Source organism: Rhinopithecus bieti, unplaced genomic scaffold, assembly GCF_001698545.2.
Source record: "Rhinopithecus bieti isolate Rb0 unplaced genomic scaffold, ASM169854v2 scaffold_15776, whole genome shotgun sequence".
Lineage (NCBI taxonomy): Eukaryota > Metazoa > Chordata > Mammalia > Primates > Cercopithecidae > Rhinopithecus > Rhinopithecus bieti.
Genome location: NW_016808836.1, coordinates 974,503 through 987,674, shown reverse-complemented (window position 1 = coordinate 987,674; position 13,172 = coordinate 974,503).

The following is a 13,172-nucleotide window of genomic DNA, read 5'->3' as shown; positions in this document are numbered from 1 at the left end:
TTATTATTATTATTATTATTATTATTATTATTATTATTATTATCATCATTATTGTATGATTACCATCATCCTCTCAAGGCTGGTCCTGGCCTCCCCTCTCCCTCCCCATTCTTTCTGTCTACACCCAGACCTTGCCTTTCCTCTCCTGGCCTAGTCTCTGCTGAGTGAGGGTCCCTCCCTCCTGTGTGACCTGTCCTGGACACCACAGGCAGTGGGAGGAAGCACAAAGTGGGCCCCGGGCCCCACCTCCCCACGGCTGTTCACCAGCCTTTCCCATGGGCCTTTGCAGCAGGAAAGATGCTTAAAACCAACCCTTCCCACCAAAGGTGGCCTGAGGCTCAGCTTGGTACTCCCACTACCACAAGGGACCCACGGCCAGAGCAGACGCTGAAGCTGAGCTCACAGGCACCCCCAACCGCCGTGGTAAAATTTCTCACTAAACTCACCAAGCAGAGCTGGGCCTGGAAGCCAGTCCTGCCCACTCCAGAGTCCACAGCCTTAAACCCTTTGCTGGCCCCCAAAATGCCTCCCTGTGGCCTGAGAGTCCCCACAGGACATGCCCATCACCACACTGCCCTCCTCTCCTCCCAAGCACCCCTGTACTCACTGTGCCCTGGCCACACAGGTCTCCCTGCTGTTCCTCAAATCCTAGACACGGTCCCACCTCAGCACCTTTGCATGGGCGAGTGCCCCATCTGTAACTCTCCTCTCACTGACCTCCCTCCTCCCCTGACTTCCCAGGCCCGCCTGTGCTCACAAGCCCTGCTCCTGTCCTGTCGCCCTCTACGCCCATCTCTGTTTTATCTTTCCTCAGGGCTCTTACCACATATATGGTGTGTGTGTGTGTGATTTTTTTTTTTTTTTTTTTTTTGAGACGGAGTCTCGGTCTGTGGCCCAGGCTGGAGTGCAGTGGCCCGATCTCAGCTCACTGCAAGCTCCGCCTCCCGGGTTCACGCCATTCTCCTGCCTCAGCCTCCCGAGTAGCTGGGACTACAGGCACCCGCCACCTCGCCCGGCTAGTTTTTTGTGTTTTTTAGTAGAGACGGGGTTTCACCGTGTTAGCCAGGATGGTCTTGATCTCCTGACCTCGTGATCCGCCGGTCTCGGCCTCCCAAAGTGCTGGGATTACAGGCTTGAGCCACCGCGCCCCGTCTTTTTTTTTTTAGACAGAGTTTCACTCTTGTTGCCCAGGCTGGAGTGCAATGGCGTGATCTCGGCTCACTGCAACCTCCACCTAGTGGGTTCGTGTGATTCTCCTGCCTCAGTCTCCCGAGAAGCTGGGATTACAAGCGTCCGCCACCATGCCCAGCTAATTTTTGTATTCTTAGTAGAGATGGGGTTTCACCATGTTGGCCAGGCTGGTCTTGAACTCCTCACCTCAGGTGATCCACCTGTCTCAGCCTCCCAAAGTGTTCGGATTACAGGCGTGAGCCACTGGGCCCAGCCGTGTGTGTAATTCTTTAGCGTCTGCCTCTCCCCTAGAATGTGTCAGCTCCACAGGGCAGGGACTGTCCTCTGTCTTGCCCCCTCACAGCCCAGGACAGCACATGGTAGGGACTCTGTGGAATGACTGTCCCTGCCCACTGCACTATTCCCCTGCTCAGAGGCCTTGGACAAGGTCCGGCAGCACCTGGAAAATCTTTCAGATTAGCAGCTGGGACCTGGGGGCAGTAGCCCCAGAGCAGCAGGGAGATGCAGCCGTCTGCCCCAGCCGGGGCACAGATGCCTCTGAAGTCCACTATTCGATCGCAAAAATGCAGGCATATTTTGTATCCTACTCTAAAATGTTTATTTCCAATTTTAAAAAATCTTTTGAATTCTTTAACATGTGGGACAGGCAGCGTTGACCTGGCCGAGCAGACGCTTCAGATTTTCCAGTCACCCCCGGCATCCTCTGACCTTTTATGGGAGGAAAAGGGTACTACCACCCCCATTCTCCCCTACAAGGTTAATTGGCCCAAATGGAAAAGCAAGATCCACTGTGCGACAAAGCTGTCGCTGTGAGCAGGTGCACATGTAAAACCCCTTACCGCCTGCCCCACCCCCCTCCAGGCTCTGATCAAAGCTGCTGCCCCTGGAAGCGAAGGGGGCTGACCCAGAGACAGAGCAGGGGAGGTGGCCAGGACCACAGGCATCCTTTCATCATCACTAAAATGAAACCCGAATCAGGAAAGGGACCCAGAGTGGTCACTGCCTCCAGCCTGCACTCAGGCTTCTACCATGGGTCGCACTCACCACCCTGCCACAATCTTCACCTACCAGCTCTGGGAAGACCCCTCCCTGCCTCAGTTTACCCCCTACCTTCTGGGGATGTGCTCTGATGGCAGAGGCGCTGGGAGTCTGGCTTGCGGTCCCAGCACAGCAGGCTCCTTGCTGTCCCGAGTCCCCCACGCCATTCCTGCCTCCAAACCTTGGCTCAGCTCTTGCCCCCATCCTGCACAGCCCCAGACCCTCCTCTATCCACATCTCTCCTCAGGCCTCCCGCACTGAGCCTCGTTCCTCCAAGGAGTCCTCAGGTTTGGGACTGACACATCCTTAGGGTCCTCCTTAGCAAACACCTACTCTACCCACAAGTGACCCCATCGCACCCACCCACGCATCGACCCATCCACCTGTCCATATCTACTGAAGGCTGACTCTGCTGGGCCTGGGGCCCATAGCAGTGCACCCAACAGTCAGAAACATCCCTGTCCTTGCAGCATTCACATTCTAGAAGGAAAGAGGCAGTCAGTGTATGAGATAAATCAGAAATGTATCTACTAAGTCCAGGGAGGAATGCTGAGATAGAAAATAACGTAGCAACCAGGAGCTGAGGGGAGGGGAGGCTGGAATTCTCAATAAAGTGGTCAAGGCTGGGCACGGTGGTTCACACCTGTAACCCCAGCACTTTGGGAGGCCAAGGAGGGAGGATCACTTGAGCCCAGGAGTTCAAGACCAGCTTGGGCAACCTAGTGAGACCCTGTCTCTACCCCCCAAAATAAAAAATAAATAAAAAATTAGCTGGGCGTGGTGGTGTGCGCCTGTGGTCCCAGCTACTGAGGAGGCTGAGGCGGGAGAATCACCTGAGCCTGGGAGATCGAGTGCAGTGAGTGATCATGCCACTGCACTCCAGCCTAGGTGACAGGGCGAGACCTTGTCTCAAAAATAAGAATAACAGGCTGGGTGTAGTGGCTTATGCCTGTAATCCCAGCACTTTTTGGAGGCCAAGGCAGGCGGATCACTTGAGGTCAGAAGTTGGAGACCAGCCTGGCCAACCTCGTGATATCCCGTCTGTACCAAAAATACAAAAAATTAGCCGGGCGTGGTGGCAGGTGCCTGTAGTCCCAGCTACTTGGGAGGCTGAGGCAGGAGAACTGCTTGAACCTGGGAGGCAGAAGTTGCAGTGAGCCAAGATTGCGCCACTGTACTCCAGCCTGGGCGAGAGAGTGAGACTCCATCTCAAATAATAGTAATAATAATAATAATAATAATAATAATAATAATAATAATAATAAAATAAAGTGGTCAGGCAGGCCTTGCTGAGAAGGGGACACGTGAGCAGGGACCTGTGTGAGGAAGGGAGAGGGAGCCATATGGGGCCCTGGAGGAAGGGCAGCCCAGGAGGAAGGAACAGCCAGGGTGGTGGGAATTTGCTTGATATGGTCAAGGGGCAGCAAGGAGGCCGTGGGGCTGGAGCAGGGTGGGCGAGGGGGTGAGTGGAAGGACAGGCCAAGGAGGTAATGGGGCAGATCGTGTGGGGCTTTGGGGGCCACAGGGAGGGCCTGGTCCTTTCCCGAGTGAGATGGAGTTGCAGGGGTCTCTGAGCCCAGGAGGGCCACTGCCTGACTCAGGAGTTCACAGGCTCCCACTGGCTGGGAACAGTCTGTGGGGGCAGAACGGAAAGGGGTACCAGGGAGGAGGAAGCTGTGATAGTCCAGTGGAAATCAAGAGCACAGGCCCGTGGGGACTGCAGAGGGAGCAGCATGAGCAGGTTCCAGGCACGCTATAAAGGTGGAGGTGGCAGAACTGGTCAAAGGCTGCAGCATGAGCTCACAGGCAGGCGCTTGGTCTGGTCTTGCTCCATGTGGCACCCCCAGCACCTGGCCCAGAACCTGGTCAGCCTGGGTCCATTCCCTCCAAGGCCCTCAGTGTTGCCTCACACGTTACAGTTGTTTGCCTGTCTGTGGCCGTCGTCCTCGCTAAGTCAGTGGCTCATGTGGACAGACACCACGTTTTGGTTCACGATGGCTGCACCTCAGTGCCTAGAGCAGGGCGTGGACTCACAGGGGCCCCCCTTCGTGGCTGTGGACTCGCCCAGGCCATGTCAGGCACGCAGACCAGGCCACATGGAGCCCTCTAAACAGTTCTGGGTGCTGGGTGGGGAGTCCTCTTCCTTCCTGTTCCTCACACCAGGAAACTGAGGCCCAGAGGGGGAAGTCACTGCCCAGGGCTATCCAGTGCCAGGTCACAAAAGCAGCCACTCTGTCTCACAGAGAAGGCAAGTCAACATCCCCCAGCCTCCTGTTCCCCGGTGGCCCCGGCTCCAGCCAAGGCCTCCACTCGAGAGAAAGGACCCTGGAGGTTTACAAAAACAGGGAGGGACCGTGTCCCTGACAACAACCAGACCAAGACCAGAAAAGCCACCTTGGTTAGAAGGGAATCTGAAGACATTACACAAATGCACACACAGTTCTACATGGCTTCCCACTTTGGCTCAAACACTGACTCCACACGGCCCTGACTGGGAGGGCCCTGCCAACCTCGCAAACCTCACTTCCTCCCCTCGCTTCTCTCCAGCCGCGCTGGCCACCTTTGTGTATGTCTTGGACTCATCACAGCTGTTCCAGCCTCCAGGCCTCTGCACCTATCTTCCCTTCGCCAGAACTGCACTGCTCAGCCTTTCTTGATATTCAGGTCTTAGCGCAAATAAAACCTCCTCCGAAAGGCTGCCCCGACCCCCTAACAAAATGTGCACCCCACTTTTTATGTCTCTGTGGCACCACCCCTGGCATCCTACACCTACTGACTGGCGGTGCCCCCAGCGGAATGTCAGCCCCCTGAGGGCAGGGACCTCTGTCTGTCTGGTTCTCGCTGGCATCTAGAGCAGTGGCTGGAACACAGTAGGTGCTCCAGACATATCCGTGGAACAAATGAGTGATGCCATTACTGAGGAGGCGCAGGGCACGGGGACCGCAGGGCACAGGGACGGGGCCGAGGCAGACACATGTCCCTGGGCCTCGTTCACTCACTGCCTGGAAGTCTGACCTTGATGCCTGGGGAGAAAGTGGGTCTTCAGAGACTGAATCTGGCTGTTCTGCAAGTAAGCTGGTGTGTGTCCCAACACCACAAAACGTCCCCCCACTGTGTGCACCCAGGCCCTCCCCACTGCAGGGGGCCCACCCAGCCACACGGCCTAGGCTGGGAATCTCGGGAAGTGACAGCGTATCCTGGCAAGAGCCAAATCACATGGGGGATGCCTCTGGAAATCCATGAGTCCCCACAATGGGTAAAAGCCCGTGAAGATGCAGATCGGGGTCGGGGGGCCTCTGGATTCAGCAGCATCTGTGGAGGGTGGGGGGGCAGCCGTGTTCCCCTTTGTTCCTCCAGGTACAGCACCGTCCCTGCTGCCAGGCCTCTGCACGGACTGTGCCCCTAGCCTGGGTCCTGAAGAGGCCCCTGACCCCTCAACCTTCACCTTGTTACCCCTTCCTCTTCCTTCAAACTGCAGGTCCATGGCCAGGCGCGGTGGCTCACGCCTGTAATTCCAGCACTGTGGGAGGCTGAGGCAGGTGGATCACCTGATGTCAGGAGTTCAAGACCAGCCTGGCCAACATGGCAAAACCCCATCCCTACTAAAAATACAAAAATTAGCTGGGTGTGGTGGCATGTGCCTGCAGTCCCAGCTGCTTGGGAGGCTGAGGCACGAGAATCACTTGAACCCAGGAGGCAGAGGTTACAGTGAGCCAAGATCACGCCACTGCCCTCCAGCCTGGGTGACAGAGTGAGACTCCGTCTAAAAAAAACACTGCATGTCCCGTGCCTTCCCCTTGACAGCATCTGTCATAGCTGTAATTTTACGTTTGTCTGTATGGTCCTTAATTAGTATGTCTCCTACAATGAACGGGCAGCCCCATGAGGACAGGGCCTGTCTGTCCTGGCCACTGCTTTGTCCTCAGCACAGGCCTGGTGCAGTACAGGGGCTCAGCAGGCAGCTGGTGGTTAAGAGCCTACTGCCCAGTCCCAGGTACTGACTCTATGACTCCAAGCTGTGTGCCCCTGGACAAGCTACTTAACCTCTCTGGGCCTCAGTGTTCTCATCTGCAAACTGGGGGTAGTGATAGTCCCTATCTCCCGGGAATGTTGGACGAGCGAATAAGATGACACGTGTAAAACATTTACAACAGTGACTGGTGCCGAGTGGGGCCTCACTGCAGGCTTGCTGCTGTTATCAGTACTGCCAATCTTGCTGCTGAATGATGAATGAATGAACAAATAAACTACAGAGGATGCCGGGCATGGTCCCTTCTGCAAATATGTTAGCCTTACTTTCTCCAGGGTTGGGCGAGGGGAGCCTGACAGGCTGTTACTGTCTGATAACAGGTCTGCCTCTCCCACTGGACTGGGAGACCCAGGAGGGCAGGGCCTGGGGCCCCATCTTAGCTACCCTGTGTCCCCAGGCTTGCCCAGCACAAGGTAAGGTACAGGAAAAAGAGTGTGGCTGAATGAAGAGATGATGCTTCCTTTATCCAGCCAGGCCCAGGCTGGAGCTCAGAGGCCCCAGTGATGCCAGGGCTGGCAGTCTCAGGCCAAGCCCTCCTGCCCCGAATCTGGCCCAGCACAAAAAGGCACAGACATAAAGGTGCCCTTCACCCCTCAGAGGTACCCAGGGTGGGGATGGACACCACAACAGAGAGTGTGCGGGAGCCCATACAGCCTGGGAAATCAGAGCAGAGTCATTCATTCCTCCCCTGAGGCTGGGCAGGGGGAAGGGGGCGATGTGGCAGGAAAGAGGCTCTGCCCCTCTCAGGGCCCAGCACCCAACCCTCTCACTGTCCACTTCCCCTGCTGTGCAACACACAAGGCTGTGCACAGACACCAGGAGATACACCAGGCAGCAACCATGGCCTCTCCTCATAGACCCAACACACAGCAACTAGCGAAACCATCCCACAACCCATGCACGCTCACACATGCACGCACACACATGCACGCACACACATGCATACTCACAAACATGCACACACACATGCATGCTCACACGCACACTCACAAATGCGTGCTCACATACATGCATACACATGCACACTCACACACATGCATACACACACACATGATCCCTAGACACAGATGCATGTAAGGACACACCAGAGCGTACAGGACATGTGCAGCTGACACTACACAGAGCCAAGCCCTAAGACCACCACACAGACATGCAGATACACACCCAGCCACACAAACCACAGGCCTCCAGCCACATGCACTGGTCACACGGAAAGCTCCCTGGCCATTCTTCTCCAATATTTATCTTAGGGGAAAAAAGAAAACTTCCCGGCTAGGCGGCAACAGCAGCAATCCACCCTCAACCCTACAACATCCTGAGCACCCAGCGGCGGCCCGTACAGGAGCATGGGCTCAGGAGGCTGGTGACCAGGGCTCAGTGCCTTGCTTGCCGCGGGGCAGAGGAAAAGGACATTTACCAAGAGCCTCCGTTCCTGTCTCTAGAATATGGGGCGCCAGCAGAGCGTGCCCCAGAGGGAGCTTCTGAGGCTTCAGTGGGAGAAGGTGGGGGAGCGGCTCTTAAAGCCAGCCTGGCTCAGAGTACACGCTCAGCGAGTGGGAAGGCTGCGGCTCAGTCAGCCCACACCTGGACCCCCAGAAGAGCCATGGATGGACCGTGGACTTTCACACATGCTGCAAAGACTCGTGCACCCAGAGATGCAGACACTCCCAGAGACCCACACACAGAAACACAGGGACACGTGCGTACACGCACAACGCCGCAGACACTCCACGACTTCGAGGGAAAGCCATGCTGCACCCCAAGACACACACACACATACACAGATAACCCCCAAGATACAAATCTACACCAGAGGGCCCCCCGACCCCAAAACCACACACAGCAGGCAAGGAGACCTCCATGGACCCAGGCGCACCCAGTCAACTCCAGGATCACCCAGAGTGAGTGAGGCACAGTCTCACAGAAACTTCTGCCCCCATGCAACCCAGACCCCAGGAGCGAGCTCCCACAGAGAGGCTCAGGGACCTACGCTCAGACGCCTGCAAGTCCCCAGCAGACAGGCACCTGCCATCACGCACATGTTTAAACACAGCGACCCCGCCCCAACCCCAAGAAAGGTGCAGCCTTCGCACATGCTCACACTGGCTCCAGTGGCCAGACAGCAGACCCTGCTTCCCCAGCAGCCAGCCTAGCCCTCCCCTCTCCCCTCCCTCCTGAGGCCTGGCCAGCTCACCTCCACCACGCTCCTTCCCACTTCCTGGGCCACCCTCAATGGGGCGGGCCTGTGGAAAAACAGGCTTCCAGCTGGAAAGCAGAGTAGATCCAGGGCTCCCCAGGCCCTCGACGTGGGCACCCACCGAGGAGGGCTGGCTGGGCTCTACGCTCCAGCCTCCAGGGCAGCGGTGGTGACGCGGCCAGGCTGGCCAGGAGTTGAGCCTTGGCTGTGGCTTCCACCCACGGAGGGCGGGAGGGAGGCGGGGCTGAGCCTGGAGCTGGGGTGGGTTAGCCTGGAGCTGGGGTGGGTGGGCCTGGGCCACGTGGCCCATAGCTGCCTGGATAGACGGCAGGGCTGGGCGGGGACCCCAACCACAGCCTTTGCTTCAGCGGGGTCAGCCTCCCACCCATAGGCACACCCCGCCTCGCCCCCACATGCCAGTCTAGGTGCCAGGGGCTGGAAGGGGTGATTACACAGCAAGGCTGAGTGCCTGCAAGCGGCTGGCCAGGCAGCTAAGGGGCAGCCAGGTTTGAAACAAGGGACCGGGGTACGTACATGGGGGCGGCTGGGGAGTGACGGGCCGCTAGGTACAGAGCCCCGGGGAGGGGGGTGGGTGGGCTCTCTGACATGGAGCCAGAACTGGAGAGCTGGAACTTGCTTCTCCTCCACCCTGACCAAGGCTGGGATTCTAGCAAGTGCCCAACATGGGCTGGAGGAAAGGGGCCACTCTGCCCCCCTCACCCATGAGGAGGAATCTGAGACAGCCTGACGGGGGAGGGGCGAGGTCAGGGGAGACCACGGTGAAGCCCCCATATCGCCATGCCAAGGTGTGAGAATGGGGCTGGGAGGTGTGGATGGCAGGAAAAGGAGGAGGGAGAGGAGGCCGGGAGGTGGAACGTCATGCCGGCGCCGCCTCACCAGGATGAAACTAACCTTGCTGAAAATAGGCAGCTCAACACGACAAGGCCTTATTCTGGGCCAGGCCCTGCTCTTGGCACAGGCGTGGGCTCAGGGCTTTGCCTCACTGTTGCCCTAAATGGGACAGGTCCTTCCGTAGGCCCCTTTCATCATGGAGGAAAATGAGGCCCGGAGACGCAGAATGACTTGACGCCTGGGGGAGGTCAGGTGCTGGGACTCCCAGGCCGGGTGTCTGTCCTGGTGTCTGCGCCCTTAACCAGCTGCTCCGAGCATGAGGCTGGTGTGATCAGAACCCCGGGAACAGAAGAAAAAGACGTTCCACCGCACTCCTCCCTCCCCTTCAAATCCCACCTCCCGTGCAAAGGCTGGCCCGAGGCAGAGCTCGCAGGTATAACTGTTTCTACTATGAACACTGTCTGTTCCCCCTCCACCCCAGCAGGCTGCGGAGGGCTGCCTGGTTCATCCCTTCTCACCCTCCGGCCCCACCTGAGGCACCTGCTCCTCCAAGAAGCCCTTCCTGCCACCCCAGGCTGGGTCAGGTATTCTCCGGGCTCCAGCCCTGCGCACTCCACCCTGCACCTCCCCATGTCAGCCCTGACCACCCAGGCTGTCGCTGTCTGCAGCCTACCCGCCTCTCATTCATTCACTGAGCTCCAGGCACATACCAGGCACGCCTGTGGGAGGCCCTGAGAATTCAGCACTGAACAAACTCCACAAAACTTCCTGCCCGGGGGAGCTGACATCCTAGAGGGGCTCCATCAGGGACTCCAGTCCGGTAGGCGGTAGGGACCAAGGCTGCTGGGTACCCAGGCCACGGTGAATCCAGGGACAACCGTGAGCAAGTGCCCGGGCACATGGCAGACAGAGGCCCCTGGGTCCTTCCCACTGCCCTGCTCTGGCACACCCCTGCCCCCGCAGCCAACTCCTCCAGGGCAGATGTTATCTCCACACAGAGAACGTGGGCTGGGAGGCCAGCGCTAGCTGTCGGGGCCTGGAACTCCCATCTCCACCTCCGTCCACCCCCTGCCCACAGTGAGGAGGAAGTCCAAGGAGGGGCTGGGCTGGGCTCTGGACCACAGCAGGGCAGGTCTGGGGGATCCCAGAAGTCCCAGATCTCAGGCCACCGCCTCCCTGTGGGGTGTGGGTGGGGCATCTGTCGAGTAACCACCCGGAGAGGAGGAGCCAGGTGGGGCAGCTCTGCAAACCAGACGGGCAGGTTTGGGCTCTGGCGGGGGAGTGGGTGGGGACTGGACAGCTCTGGACAGCCGCAGGAAACAAGGTCTCCAGGGGACAGAGAGGGAGCTGCACTGGGCGATTCTCAGTGATTCCCACTTTACCACACTTACGCTTATCTACCCCTTTTCCTTTTCCTTCTCTCTGTCTTTATGATACAGGCACACGGTTCAAAAGCCAAAAGGCACCAAAGGGTAAACTGTGACAGGATGTCCTCCTTCCACCCTGGCCCAGCTCAGCCCTGGAGGCGAGACTTCCGGTTGTTTTTTTTTTCTTTCTGAGAGATCCTACATGTGTGTACGGGTACACACGATTACCCACTTTTTTTTTTTTTTTTTTTTTGAGAGGGAGTCTTGCTCTGTCGCCCAGGCTGGAGTGCAGTGGCCAGATCTCAGCTCACTGCAAGCTCCGCCTCCCGGGTTCACGCCATTCTCCTGCCTCAGCCTCCCGAGTAGCTGGGACCACAGGCGCCCGCCACCTCGCCCGGCTAATTTTTGTATTTTAGTAGAGACGGGGTTTCACCGTGTTAGCCAGGATGGTCTCGATCTCCTGACCTCGTGATCCGCCCGTCTCGGCCTCCCAAAGTGCTGGGATTACAGGCTTGAGCCACCGTGCCCGGCCGATTACCCACTTTTTAAAAAACAACAGAAATGGCAGCCACACGACACACAATATTCTGTACTTTGCTCTTCTCAAAAACATTCCGTGGCTCTCCCACGCTACTGGCACTTGGGAGGAGCTTAGCAGCATCCAGCGGAAGCGGGGACACATGCTCGACCTTGCAAGAGCTCTCCTGGATACACACCCAGCGTAACGTAGGCCCATGGGGCAGGAAGCACGCGCAAGAAGGGACTGGAAACAAGACAAATGCTCGTTCCCAGGAGGTGGCGAATGAAGGGTGACCTACAGGCTCCATGGCACTGCACACGACAGGGAGAATGAATGAATGACTACAGCTACATGTGGATGAGCATCAAAGAAGAGGCCACACAGAAGAGGCAAAAACATCGAACGGTACTCCGTCCTCGGACTTTAAGGTTCAAAACCAGGCAAAAGGAAACTGCTTCAGGCTGCATACAGAGGTGGCAAACAGAGAGAAAAGCAAGCATATGAGGGCCTCAAAAGTCAGGAGAGTCGGACTGGGTGCGGTAGATCATGCCTGTAAACCCAGTACTCTGGGAGGCCAAGGCGGGAGGATTACTTGAGGCCAGGAGTTCGAGACCAGCCTGGCCAACATTATGAAACCCCATCTCTATGTTTTTAGAGAATTAAATTTAAGGCCAGGTGGGGTGGGTCACACCTGTAATCCCTGCACTTTGAGAGGCCAAGGTGAGATCGCCTGGGGTCAGGAGATTAAGACCAGCCTGACCAACATGGTGAAATCCCATCTCTACTAAAAATACAAAAATTGGTGGGCCATGGTGGTGGGCACCTGTAATCCCTGCTACTTGGGAGGCTGAGGCAGGAGAATGTCTTGAACCTGGGAGGCAGAGGTTGCAGTGAGCCGAGATGACGCCACGGCACTCCAGCCTGGGTGACAGAGTGAGACTCTGTTTCAAAAAAATAAAACAACAACAACAAAACACAAAAAATTAGCCGGGCGTGGTGGCACATGCCTGTAATTCCAGCTACTCGGGAGGCTGAGGTATGAGAATTGCTTGAACCCAGAAGGTGGAGGTTGCAGTGAGCTGAGATTGTGCCACTGCACTTCAGCATGGGTGATGGACTCTGTCTCAAAAAAAATTAAAATTAAAAAGAGTGGATGCTTCTGCGGGGAGGGAGGGCCTGGGAGCTTTTGGGGGTAGGGGGAGGCTGGCACCATCTGTTTCTTCACCTGGAGGGGTGACTACATAGATTTTCCCCTTTATAGTAATCAGTTTTATAAAACATAAGCATTTATGTTTTATGCAGTTTTCACTGTGCATCCTAACAATTTATAATTATGATTTTAAAGAAAAATGTATATATTTACACAATTGTCCCCTGGTAGCTGAGGGAGCCGGGGGTACCACATCCAGGGATGCTCGTCCCTCAGTCGGCCCTCCATAACCACGGATGGAAAAGCTGGCCCTCCACAGTAAATTTTCACACCTTGGTTGGTTGGTTGAATGGGTGGGTGCAGAACCAGTGATCCTGAGGGCCCATGATACCAAGGGCCGACCATATACACAGTAGTTCCCCTTACCTATGGGGCGTATGTTCCAAGACCCCCAGTGGGTGCCTGAAACTGTAGATAACACCAACACCGATTGCCATCAGTTGGAACACGTTTCTGTTCCTGTCTTCCATCCCCCAAATGTAATGCCTTTTCCACAAGCACTTATGCCCTCTGGCTGTAACTTTTGCAGTTTGAGGTGTGACAGTAAACCTAGCACAAATTCTTTCCCTTCTTCACAATTTCACGGACAGAAGGCTCGTTCTTACTGTAGAGAGAGCTTAGTAATCTTAGCATACAATTTTTTTTCTTTTCCTTATTAGGTTAAATACATTCCTCTTTTTCACTTAAAGGAAGCACTTTACGGCTTCTCTTTGGCATATCCAAATTGCCAGCATCACTACTCTTGCACTTTGGGGACGATGTTAAGT